This window comes from Bos mutus, unplaced genomic scaffold (assembly GCF_027580195.1).
Source record: "Bos mutus isolate GX-2022 unplaced genomic scaffold, NWIPB_WYAK_1.1 CTG1864, whole genome shotgun sequence".
NCBI lineage: Eukaryota > Metazoa > Chordata > Mammalia > Artiodactyla > Bovidae > Bos > Bos mutus.
This window is the reverse complement of record NW_027219318.1, coordinates 1-6749: the sequence shown is the minus strand read 5'-3', so window position 1 is coordinate 6749 and position 6749 is coordinate 1. Positions and strand designations below refer to the sequence as shown.

General features: G+C 45.3%; 1 long non-coding RNA gene across 2 annotated transcripts; it reads left to right on the top strand.

Moving 5' to 3' along the window:
• The first annotated feature begins 871 nt into the window (after positions 1–871).
• On the top strand, positions 872–6749 carry LOC138986820 (uncharacterized). 2 transcript variants are annotated; one of them, XR_011463452.1, is made up of 3 exons: positions 872–1879; positions 2062–2170; positions 6693–6749. It is a non-coding gene; the product is annotated as an uncharacterized lncRNA (long non-coding RNA). The 2 variants fall into 2 exon arrangements; XR_011463451.1 differs by having other exon boundaries at positions 6469–6743.

Sequence of the window (6749 nt, the reverse complement as noted above, 5' to 3'; positions counted from 1 at the left end):
TCTGTGTGACCCCATAGATAGCAGCCCACCGGGCTCCCCCATCCCTGGGATTCTGCCAGAATCCAGGCAAGAACACTGGAGTGGGTTGCCATTTCCTTCTCCAATGCATGAAAGTGAAAAGTGAAAGTGAAGTCGCTCAGTCGTGTACCACTCTCAGTGACCACATGGACTGCAGCCCACCAGGCTCCTCCATCCATGGGATTTTCCAGGCAAGAGTACTGGAGTGGGTTGCCATTGCCCTCTCCAAGAGTGCTTGCCTGAGGACCCCTAAATTCCAGAATACAGAAATTTTTTTTCTGGAGCCTCTGAATTAAGATTTTCCTCCGTCTGGTGTGGATTTGGGTGAATATGTGATGGGATGTGGGTTGCTGGGACTATCCCCTGCTTTCTCCTTCTGTGTCACTCTCATTTTGCTCTAAGCAAGCATTCCTGTCGCCTGTACACCTTCTCTCAGTTTCTTTCCTCCACTCCTCTTTATTCAGCAGTCACTTCTTAATCCACTCAGTCTTCAAACTATTGCTGAAGACTCTGGGCTCCTGCTGCCCACATTCCTGGCTTTATATTAGCAGCAGAGCACCGAGAGGCAAGGTATGGGCTCTTGAGCCCAGAAAGTGGGTTGAAACCTAGTCTGTCATGGACAAGATTTCTGACCTTGGGCAAGTCACGTAACATCTATGAAAAAAGGAGAGGAGTTGGGGTATATATCTCAAGGGTTACTGGAATGATCCAAATTATATTCGGTAAAGTCTTAGATCAACTATCAGTAGAGAACAAAGACCACAAGCACAGAGACTCCTCCTATCAGTAGCCATTATTACAACTGTAAGCATGTTTCCTATCATTTCAGTAAGGTTTCCTATCATCTCAGGAGGAGGAGATGATAAATGCACTTGTCTTCTTACAATACTGCTGAATGTAATCAACGTTTGCTTCCATTCATTATCTACCAAGGCAATGTAATCCCGAACAGAATTAAAAAATTCTCTCTCAATAAAGATCTGTTTTGAAGTAGAGACTTCTGAGAATTGGCAAGATTAAAAGAATTGACACCCTCATATATGAATATAACTGTAATCAATTGGTGCAATTTTTTGGCACAACAGAGCGACTCTAGGTATGAAAATATTTAAAATGTTTAGAGCTCTGACCAAATCATTCTACTTCCAGAAACAGCTTAAGGACATGGTCTGAAGTACACGCAAAGTTTCATACAAGAAGCGTGTTCTTTACACTATTATTTACACAAACAATTAGAAACACCCCAAAGTGCCACAGTCAGGGGAGGACCACAGAGAGGACTGGGCACCATCCAGGTCCTCAGCTGCCCAGGGCAGGGCTGCAGGGAGGGGGCTTGTGGGAGAAAGGCTCCTGCAGAAGGAAGGAGGATGTGGGCTGTGGGAGCTGCAGCACCAGAAACTTTATCAAGGCAGAGATTCAGTCACAGGGAGCAAGACATCATTTTGAAATAAAAAGAGTCATTTACCAATTAACATATATCCCCAGGTAAGTATTTTTGTATATTGTTGAGAGTACAGCATAGTTATCATTAACCTGCTATTTGAATCAGAAAGACTTGGGTTCAAGTCCAGACTCTGGCACCAGCATGAAGTCTTGGGCTGACCCATGTTTAGGTGAGTTTCAGGAGCCTGCACATCATAGACACTGAATCAATAGTAGTTATTACCAATTAGTGACACAGGTGTCCCGACCTCACATAATTCCCAGAGTATTCCTTTCTATGCTCCTTTCTATGTGCTCTTCATCTCTGGTTTTACTGCTCCTATAACTTCACAGATGGCTGTCTCCTGTTTGATTACCTTCTCCCTGTGCCCCAACAGGAGAGCAGGACTCTGACTCAGCTTGGAAGGAGCTGTAGGAGGTGAGTGACTTTTCTTAACTAACAGCCAGCAGAGCCCAGGGGACAGGGAAACGCAGAGGGTTAAGTCCCTGGTGGCACTGGTGGCCGTCTCAGGGGAATCCACCAGAGGCGTCCCCCTCGTTGTTCCCTGCAGCTGCTGCTCACTGCTGATCTAGCCCACAGTCTGTTTTCTCTTCCCCAAGGGTGAAGCCACACCTCCTTCCAGCCTGACTTGGACGAGTGAGCCGAAGGGACATCTCCAAGACCCTGCTGCTGCCATCATGAGCTCGATAGACCTCTTTTACTGCTCAGGTAGTCAGCTGTCTCTTGTCTGGCTGGTTTCACTTGTGATCCAGAATTGAGGGTGGTGCCTCCAGGCTGAGAAAACCCACAAAGGAATCAAAAACCAAGAAGTGGGTGGCTAAGCATTCCGGAGTCCTCCAGAGAGGCCAGGGGAGCCCCCTGCATTCAGGGTTCTATCCGTACAGCCTCAATCCCAGCCCTCTCCTCAGGGCACCAGAGCACGCTGTCTACTTCCTCCTCCACTGCCATCCAGCAAGGGACTCAGAAGTGAGGCCAAGACAGCCCGCGGTGAGGGGGACAGCTGGTAGGGATCCCCAAGGTCAGACGGGAGAGGGAGAGGAGGTCCCCCAACATCCCTGGAGCTTCTCCTTCCCTCTCCCTTGCTCCAAGCCTCCTTCTGCTCCCCGAACCTGGGGTGTCACCACAGAGGCTGTTTCCTCCAGTTCTCAACGTGCAACCCCTCCACCTCAGCCACTCCACAAGGGTTAGGGGACCCTGAATTGAACTCAGGTCAGGACTGTGCCTCCTCAGTCCTCAGGGAGGGGTGGTCAGAGCTTTAACATATGAACTGGGGCAGAGAGGACACATATGTTCCACCCATAATACCAGGGACCTTTGGTCAGGAAGATGGACCTTAAACATTTTCAGTTCAGTTCAGTTCAGGCGCACAGTCATGTCCAACTCTTTGCAACCCATGGACTGCAGCACGCCAGGCCTCACTGTCCATCACCAACTCACAGAGTTTACTCAAACTCATGTCCATTGAGTTAGTGATACCATCCAACCATCTCATCCTCTGTTTTCCCCTTCTCTTCCCGCCTTCAATCTTTCCCACCATTAAGGTCTTTTCAAATGAGTCAGTTCTTCGCATCAGGTGGCCAAAGTATTAGAGTTTCAGCCTCAGAATCAGAACCTCCAGTGAATATTCAGGACTGATTTCCTTTAGGATGGACTGGTTGGATCTCCTTGCTGTCCAAGGGACTTTCAAGAGTCTTCTCCAATACTATAGTTCAAAAGCATCAATTCTTTGGCACTCAGCTTTCTTTATAGTCCAACTCTCACATCCATACATGACTACTGGAAAACCATGGCTTTGACTAGACAGACCTTTGTTGGCAAAGTAATATCTCTGCTTTTTAATATGCTGTCTCAAATCAGATCGGATCAGATCAGTCACTCAGTCGGGTCCCACTCTTTGCGACCCCATGAATCGCAGCACGCCAGGCCTCCCTGTCCATCACCAACTCCTGGAGTTCACTGAGACTCACGTCCATCGAGTCAGTGATGTGATCCAGCCATCTCATCCTCTGTCGTCCCCTTCTGCTCTTGCCCCCAATCCCTCCCAGCATCAGAGTCTTTTCCAATGAGTCAACTCTTCGCATGAGGTGGCCAAAGTACTGGAGTTTCAGCTTTAGCATCATTCCTTCCAAAGAAATCCCAGGGCTGATCTCCTTCAGAATGGACTGGTTGGATCTCCTTGCAGTCCAAGGGACTCTCAAGAGTCTTCTCCAACAACACCACCACCACAAAAGCATCAATTCTTTGGCGCTCAGCTTTCTTCACAGTCCAACTCTCACATCCATACATGACCACAGGAAAAACCATAGCCTTGACTAGACGAACCTTTGTTGGCAAAGTAATGTCTCTGCTTTTGAATATGCTATCTAGTTTGATCATAACTTTCCTTCCAAGGAGTAAGCGTCTTTTAATTTCATGGCTGCAGTCACCATCTGCAGTGATTTTGGAGCCCAGAAAAATAAAGTCTGACACTGTTTCCACTGTTTCCCGTCTATTTCCCATGAAGTGATGGGACTGGATGCCATGATCTTCGTTTTCTGAATGTTGAGCTTTAAGCCAACTTTTTCACTCTCCACTTTCACTTGTATCAAGAGGCTTTTTAGTTCCTCTTCACTTTCTGCCATAAGGGTGGTGTCATCTGCATATCTGAGGTTATTGATATTTCTCCTGATAATCTTGATTCCAGCTTGTGTTTCTTCCAGTCCAGCGTTTCTCATGATCTACTCTGCATATAAGAAAATAAGCAGGGTGACAATATACAGCCTTGACATACTCCTTTTCCTATTTCGAACCAGTCTGTTGTTCCATGTCCAGTTCTAACTGTTGTTTCCTGATCTGCATACAGATTTCTCAAGAGGCAGATCAGGTGGTCTGGTAGTCCCACCTCTTTCAGAATTTTCCACAGTTTCTTGTGATCCACACAGTCAAAGGCTTTGGCATAGTCAATAAAGCAGAAATAGATGCTTTTCTGGAACTCTCTTGCTTTTTCCATGAGCCAGCGGATGTTGGCAATTTGATCTCTGGTTCCTCTGCCTTTTTTAAAACCAGCTTGAACATCTGGAAGTTCACGGTTCACATATTGCTGAAGCCTGGCTTGGAGAATTTTGAGCATTACTTTACTAGCATGTGAGGTGAGTGCAATTGTGTGGGTAGTTTGAGCATTCTTTGGCATTGCCTTTCTTTGGGATTGGAACGAAAATCAACCTTTTCCAGTCCTGTGGCCACTGATGAGTTTTCCAAATGTGCTGGCATATTGAGTGCAGCACTTTCACAGCATCATCTTTCAGGATTTGAAAGAGCTCAGTGGAATTCCATCACCTCCACTAGCTGTGTTTGTAGTGATGCTTTCTAAGGCCCACTTGACTTCACATTCCAGGATGTCTAGCTCTAGGTGAGCGATCACACCATCATGATTATCTGGGTTGTGAAGATCTTTCTTGTACACTTCTGTGTATTCTTGCCATCTCTTCTTAATACCTTCTGCTTCTGTTAGGTCATACCATTTCTGTCCTTTATCGAGCCATCTTTGCCTGAAATGTTCCCTTGGTATCTCTAATTTTCTTGAAGAGATCTCTAGTCTTTCCCATTCTGTTGTTTTCCTCTATTTCTTTGCATTAGTCGCTGAGGAAGGCTTTCTTATCTCTCCTTGGCTGTCTGGGAAGCCTTACAAATAGCTGTAAAAATAGAGAAGTGAAAAGCAAAGAAGATAAGGAAAGATATAAGCATCTGAATGCAGAGTTTCAAAGAATAGCAAGGAGAGATAAGAAAACCTTCTCAGAAACCACTTACTTTGAACTAAAGACGACACTGGGTGCAGAATACAGGGAGAGGCAGGGGAACTAGCAATGAGACACAGAAAGACAAAAGGGCTGAAAATGGGGGATAGTCAGAGAGGCAGGATCGTTGGGATCCAGGGGAAGTAGCAGGGGCTGCTCTATCGCCCTTCCCGGGGTCTGATGCCCCAGCAAAAGAGTCTCCCCCTGGTGGTGGCCTCTAGCCCGACTTCTCCAACAACTCGCCTTTGATCCCAGCATTTTATCTTAATTAGGCTGTGACTTCTTTTGTCTGCTTATTTCTTTAATTGAAGTAGAGTTGATTCACAATATTCTGTTAGTTCAGGTGAACATCGAAGTGATTCAATTATACATAATCTATGTATATACCTATATTCTTTTAATTTTTTTATTACAGGTTATGATAAGATACTGACTATTATTCCCTGTGGTATACATAAAGTCCTTGTTTTTTTAATCCATTTTATGTATGGTAGTGTGCATCTGTTAATCCCATACTCCTAGTTTACCCCTCTCTCTCTTTAGTAACAACAAGTTATGTTTTCTATGACTATGAGTCTGTTTTGGTTTGTTCATAAGTTCATTTGGACTCTTTTCTTTTGGCCGTGCCAAGCAGTTTGTGGGATCTCAGATCCCCGACGTGGGATAAACTTGGCCATAGCAGCAAAACCACCAAATTCGAACCACTAGAGCACCAGGGAACCACCTAGACTATTTCTTAGATTCTCCATGTAAGTGATATTATGTATCTGTCTCTTCTGCCAGACTTACTTCACTTAGTATGATCACCTCTAGATCCATACATGTTACTACAAAAGGCATTGTTTCATTCTTTTTATGGCTGAGTCATATTCCATTGTTTGTATGTACCACATTGTCTTTATCCCTTCATCTGTTGACGGACATTTAGGTTGCTTCCATGTCTTGGCTATTGTAAATAGTGCTGCTATGCATGTATCTTTTCGAACTGGAACTTTTTTTTTTCCAAATATATGCCCTGAAGTGGGATTGCTGGATCACCTGATAGCTTGATTTTTAGTTTTTAAGGAACTTCTTTACTGTTTTCCATAATGGCCACACCAATTTACATTCCCAGCAACAGTGTAGGAGGCTTGCCTTTTCTCCACATCATCTCCAATACTGATTGTCTGTAGACTTTGACTTGATGGCCCTTCTGATTGGTAGGGGGTGATCTCTTATTGTAGTTTTGATTAGCATCCACAGAGGATGAGATGGTTGGATGGCATCACTGACTCAATGGAGATGAGTTTGAGTGGACTCCGGGAGTTGGTGATGGACAGCGTGGCCTGGCATGCTATGGTCCATGGGGTCGCGAAGAGTCGGACACGACTGAGCGCCTGAACTGAACTGAATGAATAATTAGCAGTGTTCAGCCTCTTTGCATATGCTGGCTAGCCATCTGTATATCTTCTTTGAAGAGTGGTCTATGTAGAACTTCAGGCAGTGGCTTCTTGGTGACAGTGGTGGTGATGATG